Source organism: Giraffa tippelskirchi, chromosome 2, assembly GCF_054371585.1.
Source record: "Giraffa tippelskirchi isolate mGirTip1 chromosome 2, T2T-mGirTip1v1.2.pri, whole genome shotgun sequence".
Lineage (NCBI taxonomy): Eukaryota > Metazoa > Chordata > Mammalia > Artiodactyla > Giraffidae > Giraffa > Giraffa tippelskirchi.
Genome location: NC_137276.1, coordinates 11,256,730 through 11,270,184, shown reverse-complemented (window position 1 = coordinate 11,270,184; position 13,455 = coordinate 11,256,730). Strand labels below are relative to the sequence as shown.

Sequence of the window (13,455 nt, the reverse complement as noted above, 5' to 3'; positions counted from 1 at the left end):
TACCTAATGCTGGTCTCAGAAACTAAGGTCTAAGAAAAAGACATTACTAAAGCAAGACCATTGCACTTGAATTGTGCACACAGGTGTTTCATTTTTCAACAACACTATGGAATAAAAAGGAGGCATTTAAAGGGTGGTGTTGTTCAGTCACTAAGTTGTGAAGGATAATCAGTGCTTATGGGATGCATTCTTTAAATGAGAGAAAGGATTTCAAGATCTGTCTGACTGATGGTGATTTAACAGACTCTTCTTGGGCACTTAGTGTTTTGCAGGTATAGGCTTGCTCTTGAGGAGGGTACAGGTGCTCAGAAATGGCCATGTCCTGATGGGGGCCGGGGCAGATGCCAGGAACTTTCACACAGTGCTCTGGGTTTGGGGAGCTGGGAATTCCAGTGCAGGGACAGGGAAAGCCTTTGGAGGTAAAGCTCTTTCTTCTGTCATTTCCCAGGAGAGTACACATGAGCAGGTGTTTGGGGTCATTTATGTCTGAAGTATCTTTATGCTACTCTCCAGCTGAGGGTAGAATTCTAGGTTGAACATCAGTTCTATGCAGGATTCTAGTTTACCGTGTGCTTCAGGGAGACCCTGTGACATTTCCTGCTTCTGTCTTGCTTTTCTCTTTCTCTCTCTGGACCTTCTTAGGAGTCTTTATCTCTGGTCGTCTGAAGTTTTACAATGATGTGCCTTCCTGGGATTTTCTTTCTTTATATTTATTGTTCTGGTCTCTCAGTAAGTCCTTCTAACCCTGGAACTTTGTGTCCCTCTCTCTCTGCATTCCCTGTTTCTTTTCTCTGGATCCTGTGTTAGGCAGGTGTTGAATCTCCTGGGTTGATTTTATCTTTTAATTTTATTTTCCTACTGTCTTTCTCTTTGTGTTTTTGTTCATCTCTCTAGGAGAGTTTAAAATTTTTATTTACCAACCCTTCTATTGAATTTTATTATGAATTTTGTCTGTTTAATTTCCAAGAGCTCTTTCCTGAACTCTCATTTAACAAAAAAATAACAATCAAGTTCTTTTTCTCATGGCTACACTGTCTCTTTTCTCTTTGACTGCAGGCGTCATCTGCTCCTCGCCTTCTCTGTATCTGCATGTTTTTTGGTATCTAGCTTTCCTTACATATCTGGTGATCTTTGGCTGGATGTTCTTATTTAAGGTGGGAGTGCTGAAGCTAACTGGACAGAGCCCATTAAGTGGGCTTCACTGAAGAGTGGGTGGGAAGCAAGCTGGGGTTTCACTGGTTGACCCTGAGTGCTAGAATCTGGCCTTTACTTAGAGGCTATTCTATTCACTGGCAGGAACTCCCCGCCCCCTCCCAGTCTCTGGCCGGGTGTATATGAACCTGGGATTCTGGAAGCCAAGCCCAGGGGCTTTCTTTCTCACAGGTTACCTTGCAGACTTTCCCTAAGCCCCCCTATTTTCAGCCTTATTGTTTAGCCTTTTTTTCACTTTGACTGCTTTTTCCAAGCCCAGAGCCTTGGATGGTTAAACTCTTATTCAAGAGTTGAGGAGGTGACAGTTAACTGGTTCTAGGATGAGGTGGGGACCTGGAGAGCTCAGCTGCTCTCTGGGAACTTCCCACCTACTTTCCAGTCTAGCCGGCATCTGACCCCAGCCCTCTGCGGTACCTCTGCCTCCAGTTCAAACCCTTGCAAGGCCCCTCTTGGTGAATTAGGGCTTCTCACAGGCATCATCGTCCACAGAACCACGTGGAGATGTGCCTTTCCTCTCTGAGTCAGCCTCTGCTCTGCCAGCTTCTTCCCACCCTCGTATATCATGGGGTGGTGTTGAGGTGCTTCTCGTTTCATTGAAGATAGAATTTGTCTCCCTGTTGCATAGTCAGGGTTCTCAGGAGAAACAGAACCAATAGGATGTGTGTATATACAGAAGGAGAGAAACAGTTATTTTAAGGAATTAGCTCACGAAATCGTGAGGACTGACAGGTCGGAAATTTGTAAAGGCCTGCAGGCTAGAAATTTGGGTAGGATTTCAAGGTTGCAGTCTCTTTTTTATTATTTATTTATTGTGACTGTGTTGGGTCTTAGTTGTGGCATGCGGGCTCTCTAGTTGTGGTGCGTGGACTCCAGAGCACGCAGGCTCAGTGGCTGCCCTGCAGTATGTGAGATCTTAGTTCTCTGACCAGGGATCGAACCTGCATCTCTTGCATTGGAAGGCTGATTCTTAACCACTGGACCAGCAGAGAAATCCCTGTGTTGCAGTCTTGAGGTAGAATTTCTTACTTGGGAAACCTCAGTCTTTGCTCCTAAGGCCTTCAACTAATTGAATGAGGTGCACCCAAATTATGGAGGGTAAGCTCCTTAACTTAAAGCCAACTGACTGTAAATGCTCATTACATCTAAAAACAGTCTTCGAAGCAACTTCCAGACTGATGTTTGGCCAAACATCTGGGCACTATGGCCTAGCCAAGCTGACACACAAAATTAGTCATCACTCTCTTGTTCCTTCCTTCCCTTATCATTTTAAATTCAGGAGTACCTTGGTAATGCTCTGATGCCTTAGTTGCGGGGACACTGTATGTTAGAAGATTCTCATGTAACCTCAGTTTTACTTCCATGACAGAATCCTGGAGAGTGATGTGCATACATCAAAGGGTCTTTGTAGGCTGAGTGTCTAGGAGTTTGCTTTTGTGGAACAAATTTAAAGGGTTTGTAAATATGGATTGAAAAGTTATCATAAGATATCATCTATGCTAAGTAGCCAGGTTTAACTCCATCAAGCATGAATACTTAATGTTATAAACCAGCTGGGTTTTGGAGTGGTTAGACAGGCTTTTGCATTAAGATACAGGAAATAGGAGAGCAGAAGAAAATGCAAGATTCATTTGTTTTGCATCATTTAATGAAATGAAATTGCCATCTAGGGTTTTTGCTGCTAGATGGGAAGCTTGAAAAAGACCATTTTCTTCTTCTTTTAAAAATGGTATAAAATGACATGGGCTGATTGGGCCATGTTCAACCAGGGCAAACTGGTGGTCACTTATCTGAGGTCAGTTCAATTTGTGTGGTTTGCCTTCTAAGTGACAAATGAGAGCTTCCAGATTCACTGTCCTATCATGGGACATCATCACACTTGGCAAGAGCCTCTCCTAGCTTTTTTCCCCTAAATTTGTATTATCTTTCATCTCAAACTTCCAAAACAGTTTCAGAGGTTCTGGGAAGCAACTGCACTGATTTTGCAACTTTTTCATCATTGAAACGAAGACTCCCCTGAATGCTGAAAAGTCTTGCTTTGGGGATGCCAAATCCTTGGAGGAAATAGTTGGCTTTAAAAAGAATCAGACCTCTTTATGGGGTGATGTTTTTCAATCTTTTTTTTTTCAGTATCACCCATCCTCATTTTTGCAGGCTTCCCCCTCAACTGCTCTTCTCTACTATGAAATATCAATTCCACGGATATATTGTATTAATATTATGGCCCTTTGGAAGGCCACAAAAAATTATAATGTCTAGAATTTTCTCATCTCCCCAAGAATCAATTTTTGTCCCCTTGGGTGGTACCACTCTAATGGCAGAAAGTAAAGAGGAACTAAAGAGCCTCTTGCTGAGGGTGAAGGAAGAGAGTGAAAGAGCCAGCTTAAAAGTAAATATTGAAAAAACCAAGATCATGGCATCTGGCCCCATTACTGCATGGCAAATAGAAGGGGGAAAAGGTGGAAGTAGTGACAGATTTCTTCTTCTTGGACTCCAAAATCACTGTGGACAGTGACTGCAGCCATGAAATCAGAAGACATTTATTTCTTGCCAGGAAAGCTATGACAAACCTAGACAGTGTGTTGAAAAGCAGAGACATTACTCAGCTGACAAAGGTCCCTGTAGTTAAGGCTATGGTCTTCCCAGTATTCACGTATGGTTGTGAGAGCTGGACCATAAAGAAGGCAGAGTGCCAAAGAATTGATTCCTTCAAACTGTGGTGCTGGAGAAGACCCCTGAGAGTCTGTTGGACAGCAGGGAGATCAAACCAGTCAATCTTAAGGGAAATCAACCCTGAATACTCACTGGAAGGACTGATGCTGAAGCTGAAACTCAAGTATTTCGGTCACCTGATGTGAACAGCCGACTAACTGGAAAAGTCCCTTATGCTGGGAAAGATTGAGGGCAGAAAGAGAAGAGGATGTCAGAGGATGAAATGGCTGGATGGCATCACCGATGCAATGGACATAAACTTGGGCAAATTCTGGGAGATGGTGAGGAGTGAGGAGGCCTAGCGTGCTGCAGTCCACGGGGTCTCAAAGAGTCGGATATGACTGGGCGACTGAACAGTGAGGGCTGTATGGTCTTGGCTGGGAATGAGTATTCTTGGGCAGTAGTTCTCAACTGGACAATTTTGCCCCCTAGGGGACATTAGCAAAGTCCAGAGACATTTGTGGTTGTCACAAGTGCTTGTGTAGAGGGTTACTGGCATCTCCTCCATGGAGGCCAGGGATGCCGCCAGACATCCTTCAGTGCAGAGGACAGTCCTCACGACAAAGAAGTATCCAGCCCCAAATGTCAATGATGTCCAGGCTGAGAACCCCATTCTAAGATAATTAGGCAAATATATAGAAGAAACTGATCTTTCATATGTTAAATTCATCCACTCTTCAGGTTCTTGGTCTGAATAAATAGAATATTTTTAGAAATGGTTACTGTTTAATTAATTAAAAATATTCTCCCTCAAAGACTTGGCTCACCATTTGACTTCCATGAAAAAAAGATCACGGTCAGATTAAAGGTTGTAATTAAAGCCTAATGCCTTTTTATTCCTGTCTTTCTTTTTAAATATTTTGTTATAAAGAAATTCAGACATATAAAAGAAAACAGAGTAATGAATCCCCACATGCTCCAAGTACAAAAATCTACCCTTCTTTCTTCCTGTTTTTCTCTGCCCATTTCCTACCAGCACTGAAGAATGCTGACAGTTTCTTTTTATTGGAGCATAACTGCTTTACAACATTGTGTTCATCTCGGCTCTACAGTGAAGTGAGTCAGCTGTATATATACGTATATCCCCTCCCTCTTGGCTCTCCCTCTCACCCCCACCCCCCATCTATGTCATCACAGAGCACTTAGTTGAGCCCCTTTTGCTTCATAGCAGGTTCCCACTAGCTATCTATTTTACACATGGTAGTATATCTTTTTAAAAATTATTTTAGCATTTTAAGGTAAAATTTACATTGAGATGCGTAAGTCATTGCCATTCAGTCTTGAGAAATGGACACATTATGAAACCCATATTCCTATCATAATGTAAGGTATTTCTATCACCTCGGAAAGTTCTTTAGGTTCATTTCCAATCTTCATTCTCTTGAAATAACCACTGTACTGTTTTTTTTTTAACCTTTAGATTAGCTTTGCCTACTTTAGAACTTCATCTAAATGGAATAATGCAGTGTATTCTTTTTGAGTCTGGCAGTTTTTGCTCAGTATAACATCTTGAAGTTCATCCATATTTTTATAAGTATCCATAATTTGTTCTTTTTTATTGCTGCAATGTATTTCATTGTAATGAATATTCCACAGGTTTTTTGTCTTTCTGGTTATTTCGATTGTGAATTAAGCTGCTATGAACATTTGTGTGCAGTTCTCTTAATGGACTGTGCTGACATTTATCTTGGCTAAATATCTGTGAATGATATTGCTAACGTAAAAACACTAGGATATGTTTAACATTTGACGAAACTGCCAGATATTTTCACAAAATGCTTGTGCTAGTTTACATTCCCCCTGGCAATGTATGAAAATTTCAGGTACACCGGGTCTTCACCAACATTTGCTGTTACTGGTCTTTTTTGTTTGTTTAGTCATTTGGGTGGGTATGTACAGTGTCTTACTGTAGTTCTCTCATACTAATGATGTCACTGACATTTTCATTTGCCTATTGGCTGTTTGCATATCTTCCTTGATGCAGTGTCTGTTCAAATCCTTTTTCCATTAATTATTTTTGTCTATTTATGATTAACTGGTGATGTTTCTTCATATTCTCTTTAGAAGCCTTGTGTCAAATAAATGTTTTGTGAATGTGTTCTCCATCAGTGGCTTGCCTATTCATTTTCTTAATGATATCTGTTGATGAGTAGTAGTTTTAAATTTTGATTAAATCTTACTTGTCACTTTTTTCATTTGTGGTTATTGCTTTCTGCATTCTATGTAAGAAATCTTTCCCACCTTCCAGTTATAAACCTGTCTTCATATGTTTTCTTCAAAAGCTTTATGGTTTTGGTTTTATACTTACAACCAAGTTGATTTTTGTTCATTGTGTGAGACAGTGTTTAAAAGTTAATATTTTTGCATTTATACCCATTTTTAGCACCATTTATTGAAGATTTTTCCTTTCACCATCAAGTAGCTTTAGTGCCTTTGCAGAAGTTAATAGACCATACATGTGTGGTTCTATTTCTGTACTCTCTATAAGGGTCATTAATCTGTCTGCCTATCCTTTTTCTAGAACTGCACTGTATTGATTACTGTAGCTTTATGGTAGGTCTGTTGAACTCAGGCAGCTGGAGTCTTTCATCTTTGTTCTTTTTTTTCTCAAGGTTACTTTGGCAATTATAGGTTCTTTACTTTTCCAAAATATATGCTGTGGAATCAGTTTATGAATTTTCATAAGAAAGTGTTCTGGCATTATAATTGGGATTACACTTAATCAACAGAATTTGAAAAGAAGAGTTAACATGTATCATTTAGTTCATATCTCTAGTGAAGCTCCCATTTTCCACTTAACTGCTTTTCATCACAACGTCGAGTGTTTCTGAGTGCGCCCTTAGGCTTGAACTTTACCATGTTCAAATAAAGTCAGTTCCTTTGAGAAGAGCTCCAGAGTTCTCTGTTTTAAGATGTGTCTTCCCGAACCTTGTCTCTGGAGCTGAAGATAGGGACAATGGCAGGTTCCTTCTGAGTGATGCTCATGCCTGGGACTTGGCCACTGGAAGGAGGGGAGCACCGTAGCTTCTGATCTTAATACCAACAGCCTGTCTTTCCCAGCAGGATACCACTGCCCTCGACTAGGAGCTGTGAGAAGAGGGAGGGGGAGCCCTGTGTTCTGGGCCGTATCCATCTGGGATGGACCTTCCTTCACACTAGGCTGGGAGGGAAGGAGCAAGAATGGATCGAGGTTCAGATGCCAGAGATTTTCACTGTCCCTACTGAGTTTTAGTGTCTTCCTAAATGACTATTTCTTCATTTGCTGTATGCTCTTAGGATCACTTCCAGAGACTTGATTATATTTTTAGTAATTTTTTCCAGTTTAGCTTGGAAGTGGGGTCCCCAGAGCTGCTCATATGACAGTGTGGAAGTAAATCTCCCTTATGTCACTTTTGATAAATTGTGATTTTAAAGTAATTTGTACATTTATCTATATTGTTGAGTTTGTTAACATAAAGGTGTTCATAATATTACCTTATTGACTTTTTCATGTCTGTTAAGATTGGTGGTGCTAGGCCCTCTTCCATTTCTGATATAGTAATTTGTTTCCGATCCTTTTTTTCCTTGATTAACTTTACTTGCAGTTTATTGATGTTATTAAACTTTTCAAAAAACCTACTTTTGTCTTTACTTTTTCTATTTTTATGTCTTTTCTGCTTTGTTGATTTTGGTTCTTATCTTCATTGTTTCCTTGCTTTTAATTTGAGTTTAATTTGCTCATAATTTTCTAGCTTAAATTGGAAATTTAAATAATAAATGTTTAAAGATTTTTTCCTTTCTAATGTAAGCATTTAAAGCTGTAAATGTCTCTGTTTTAGCTGTACCCCACAAAATTTGTTATATTGTATTTTTATTGTTATTATGTTCAAAATATTTTCTAACATCCTTATGGTTTCTTCTTTGATCTATGTGTCATTCAGAAGTGAATTTTTAAATTTCCAAATATTGAAGACTTTCCCAGCTATTTTAATGTAATGAATTGTTATCTTAGTTTTATTGTGACTGGAAAACGTACTCATGAAAATTTCAGTCTTTTGAAATTTATGGAGATTTGTCTTATTGCCTAGCATATTCTTTATCATGGTGGATATTTCATTCATACCCGAAAACATATTCTGAGTTTGTTGGGTATGGCATTCCATATGTGTCGATTAAGATGTTGTCGTTCAGAGATTTCTCATTCTTTTTCTTTGTCTCATTGTTATCAGTTGAGAGTTTGATAGTGTTCGCTATGATTGTAGATTTGCCAGTTTGTCCTTTTTGTTTTGCTGGGTTTGCTTCATGTGTTTTGGAGCTCTTTCTATAGGCACTCACACATTTGTGATTGCTGTATATGCTTGTTGTCTGACCCTTTCCTTAATCATTATGAAATGTCCTCTGCTCTCCATTCTCTCTCCCATTGCATGTAATGACGTCTTGTGGATGTGAGGGTCCTAGGCTCATCAGAGATCTTGTTCTTGGCCCGTGATGGTAGAATGGACTTGAATTATAAAGGAATAATTGTTGGGTAGGCAGCTGGTTTGTGTGGGTGTTTCTTTTATCACTGTTTCAAATCATTGACTTTTAACTCAGTCTTCCAAATTTGGGCCCAAGGATCATTCAAGATGTTAGATATGTCCTCAAAATAAAAATTCAGATAACCACATGTCTTCTGCAGGGGACATCTTTTGGGATATAGATAGATGGAAGGAAGGAAGGGACATAGGTAGATAAATATGAGATAATACTGTTCTACAATCCCTTTTTCTGGAAACTGTCCCAGTCCCAGCCTCAGCTGGGCGCCTGCCATGGAAGCATTATCTTTTGGCTTTAGAACCACACCAAGTCGTTTCTTTGTGTTTTCTCCGACTCGTATCTAGTGTGCATATCCTTAGAACCGGTGCAATTTCTTTTCCCCTTTGGATAGAACTCATGTATGTACATAAGTTATTCCCATGAGGGTCTCCACAGCATGTATTTCATTCCAGACTTGCTTCCTCATTTCTCCCACTGGCTTTGGGGGCGGTCTCTCTGGCCTCTCTTGGCATCTACTTGGAAAATGCAAAGTCATTTGAATGTTGGCTGGAGCCAACTTAATTAGGAGGGTAAGTCTGCTGAAGGAAAATGAAGCAGATCATTCCACAGCCAAGTGTGTGCAGTTGTTGGGTGATTCAAGCCAATGCTTCTTTCCACCCATCCGCCTCTGGAGTCTACTAATTACTGCTAAATAGCACCTTCCTTTTATGCCAGCAGTAGAGTTAGCACTGGGATACAGAAGTAGAAAAAGCATTTCAAGCCTTTGAAGAGTTGTCGTTGTTTAGTCGCTAAGTTGTGTCCAACTCTTTGCAACTCCATGGACTGTAGTCCATCGGGCTCCTCTGTCCATGAGATTTCCTAGGCAAGAATATGTAGTGGGTTGCCATTTCCTTCTCTAGGAAATCTTCCTGACTCAGGGATCAAATCCTGTCTCCTGCTCGGCAGGCGGATTCTTTACCACTGAGCCACCAGGGAGGCCCTTAGATGAGTAGGACATTCTAGAATGATGATATCAGGTGACTCTATAGCTTCAAACTCTGCAGTGACTTCCAGCGCATCTCAGGGATAATCCAGAGTCTTCAGACCTTGCATGATCTGACCCCTGTTGCCTCTTCTGCTCATGTCCTGCTCCCCTCCCCCAAACCCCTACTTCCTACATTCCAGCAACCCTATTCTTTTGATGATAATGCAAAAGAATATCATTTATTGATCATGTCAAGCATGTCAGGGACTGTGTTAGTGGCTGTAAAGGACTTGTCCCATTGAATCTTTACAACATACCTGTGAGGTCAGAACTCTTATTAGTTTTCTTATTCAGATGAAGAAACTGAGGCTGAGGGAAAATAATCATTTTTTCCCAATGTCACACAGCCATCGTGTCCCAAAACTGGCATGTGTACCCAAATCATCTGACTTTAACCCAGACTCTTGATTTCAGAGCCCAACTCTTGACAGCCCCCTCAACATGAGACACCCTTGGTTGTTTCTTCCTTGGCTTTGAACTTACCCTTCTCCTACAGCTCTCAAATGCTATCAGAACCCACTCATATTTCTTTAGCACTTACTATGTTCTGCACATTGATTTCCAACTACCAACACCTGCTTCTCTCTCTGAGGCTTCTGCTGGCTGCCAGAACCCTCTCTGTCTATGCTCAGGACAGACTGGGCACGTAGGGGATGAATGCTTACCCTGTTCCCCAGAGCAGCCCTCAGCCAGTGATTTCTGGGGGATGTTGTATAAATACCCCAGCTCCCTTGCCCCTTAGGTGGGATAGATCTGAGGTGTGTACTTTACCCTGTCTCTCAGAGTTCCCCAGTGGGATTGAGCCCTTGCTGCCCACAGAATAACTTGTTTGATGTCATATGCTTTATCGGCTTCCTGCCCATCCCTGTCTCACTCCCCACCGACGTTAACTGGGATCATCTTCCTAGTCAACTACCTGCACTCGAATCCATCTCAGAGTCTCATCCTGAGGGTGCTCAGACGAAGATATCACCATGGCTAGCTCCTGCTTAATCTTGAGTTTCAGCCTGAACGTTGCTTTATTCAGGAAAACCACCCTGAATACTCCAGCACTCTTCTCATCATTCTTGTCATAGCACATAGTTGAGTCTGTAATTATCCTGGTTGTTTACCTGTTTTTTTTATCTACATCTACTGCATGAGAGCGGGGACTTGATTATCCCCAGAAGTGAGATGTTCTCAGGGCCTGCACAGTGAATGACTCACTATAGGTGCCCCCAAATATTTATTGAACTAATTGATTTGTTAACTTAATTGAATAAAGACTCAACTGAGGCTATGCTCCAAAAGTGTGTTCAGGACCCCCAACTCACCACCGACACTGAATTTTCAGAACTCCCCTGCCTTTGTCTAGAGTAAGAAAGGGACCCTAGCGGTTAGAATAATGTGGCAGCTCGCCTTCTAATCAGCAACGTCATTTCATGGCAAACACTTGACTTTTCAGTCTTCCCTTTCACTTTTAAGAGATGAAGGGATACAGTTGAGATGAGGTTTCAGAACTCATTTTGAGTGGTGGAACATGTTTTCAGCCTCTGTCATCAGTTTTGAAAGAGGGTTTATAAACACCTCCCAAAGGCCCTTGTTTCCCCTGCTCCCTCCTGTGCTCATGTTCTGCCCCCCTTGCCCAGCTCTCAAGAGGCTCAAACCATCTCCCCTGGTTGTAGGGGAGGAAGGCATGGGGCTCTGCTTTGCCCAGTTCTGGGAGCACACCACTGCCTCAACCATAGGGTCCGTGTGTGCCTCGGGCTATGCCCTGTAGAGGGTCCATGATTACACAATACCACCGATGGAGAAAGTCCCTGTGAAAACCGACATTCAGATAGCTCTTCCTTCTGGGTGCTATGGGAGAGAAGCTCCACATTCTGACTTGGCAAAACATTTCACAGAGGTAGGAGCTGGTGCCATAGATGAAGATTATAGAGGAGTTGTTGGTGTTGTTCTGTTTAATTTTGGCAAAGAAAAGTTTGAAGTCAAAAAGGGTGATTGAATTGCACAACTTATTTGTGAATGGATATTTTACCCAGAAATTGAGGAAGTTCAAGCTTTAGATGACACTGAAAGGGGTTCAGGAGGTTTCGGTTCTACTGGAAGTAATTAAAATTTATGCCAAGAACAGAAAATGAAAAAAAAAAAAATGTACTTTTGCCTTGAAACTCAAGACTTTGCTTAAAGTGAAAAAAGAAAAAACAAAACAAAAAAAACCTCCCAAAGGTGTGGTGAGGATTGAAAGGGATAAAGGCTGTGAAGCCACTTGTACTGTGCTGAGCACCCAGTAGGTGCTTTGTGGCTAGATCCTCTCTCTGCCTCCTCCAGCAGAGCTGGTTAATCCTGATAATGCCTGCGGAGACCAAGATGGCGCTGTGGGTGAGGGTCCTCTCTGCCTGGAAGCCTGGAGTGGGGCCTGGGGGCTGGGAACTGGGTTCTCCTGGGAGGAGAGACTGATGAGCTTCTTTACTCCAGAGCTTTGGCTTTCCTGAGTCTTTGCTTGTTTTTGTAAGCAAACATATTCAGAAGTTAACATTTATTTGGGAGTGTCTTTGTGCTTATTTCTGCCAATAAATGGATTCAATTTCAGTTGGTTTTCTCTCACAGGATTATCTCCCTCAGTTTTCCAGGCTGTAAGAATCTCTATAGTTTTTCATCAGAAGCAAGGAAGGAAGGCGAGGAAGGGGAGGAAAAACACACTGCTTTCTTTATGGCTCATTTACGAGCTAGAGGCTAGGGGAAACTTGACAGACTTCAGATCCCATGGTGATTAGTAACTTTGTAAAAAAATTTAAAAATATATATATATGGCTCATATTTTTGTCCTTCGCTAATATGGCCTTTTGATCAAATGTTCAGGTTTCTGGCCTGGGTATTCTTTACCACACCTTACAAATAATACAAGAGTCCATTTGTTTTCTTTCAAAATTACTCCCTTCTGGAAAAGAAGAAAAGTGACTGGCATTTGCTGACTGCGTAGAGCCAGGCAGCCCAGTGGAGAACTGCCCGTGTCTCCTCATTACTTGGTCTTATGGGCAGAGGGTTGTCTCCTCCTGTTGTTAGGATTTAGCTATAAAATCCAGAGGGACTTCCCTGGAGGTTCAGTGGTTAAGACTCCGTGCTTCCAATGCAGGGATGCAGGGGGTGCCGGTTCGATCCCTGGTCGGGGAACTGAGATTCCGCATGTTGTATGATGTGACCGAACAAAGCAAAAAAAGAAAAACAAGTGAGACGCTGCCATGTATGTCATGATCTGGCCTTTGTCACAATATCTTAGGTAGAACTCCAAATACACTGTAAGTATCTCAGAAAGTATTCATTTGCGCATTTCTGTAGTGATTCAGCCATTTATTCAACCCGTGTTTCATGATGACCTACTATGTGCCAGGTCTGCTTGTGGTGTGAGAGAAGGCAGACACCATTCCCGTCCTAGCAGCCTTTACAGAGCATGGCCTCAGCGAGCCATATGGTGCCGTCAGCCCATTAGGATAAGGTGTCTCTTGCTCCCAGCAGATGCGGTCCTGGGTACGGAGCATCGTTAGCAGAAAGCACGTGTCCTTTATCAGGTGGGAGCCCTTGGGCAGTGAGTATTCTGAACAATCATTCTTGGCAGCCCTAATGGACAGCAGCGGACATTAAACAAATTATTACTCAAATAGACATTTAATTACAAGTCTGACATATACGAGTAAGAAAAGTACCTAATACATAATTATGAAATAGTGTCTCTTACATAATCAGAGGTGTCTGGGACAATTCTGAAGGAGGAGTGCATGAGAACATTTCTCACCAGAACGCCAAGCATCCCCACCCATCGTCTTGGTGCCTGTGGAGAGGAGAGCCAGGGCACTTAGATAAGTTTAAGACTTTTGGATTTCTGGTCTAACCACTTATTCGATTAGAGCATTCATTTATTTTTTTTTATAAGTCTGTAACTACACATTGCTAGGTGTCAAAAGAATGCCATTTTAAGACCTCTCATGGGGTAAAAAAAGATAAATTTGCTTTTG

The 13,455-nt window shown here is 41.5% G+C and overlaps 1 protein-coding gene and 1 pseudogene across 14 annotated transcripts in view; both read left to right on the top strand.

Annotated features, from left to right (window-relative positions):
* Positions 1–13,455, top strand: part of PLPP4 (phospholipid phosphatase 4) — a 438,966-nt gene that overhangs the window by 378,867 nt on the left and 46,644 nt on the right. The gene's annotated exons all lie outside the window — the stretch shown is intronic.
* On the top strand, positions 11,136–11,558 carry LOC145524139 (deoxyuridine 5'-triphosphate nucleotidohydrolase, mitochondrial pseudogene; annotated as a pseudogene).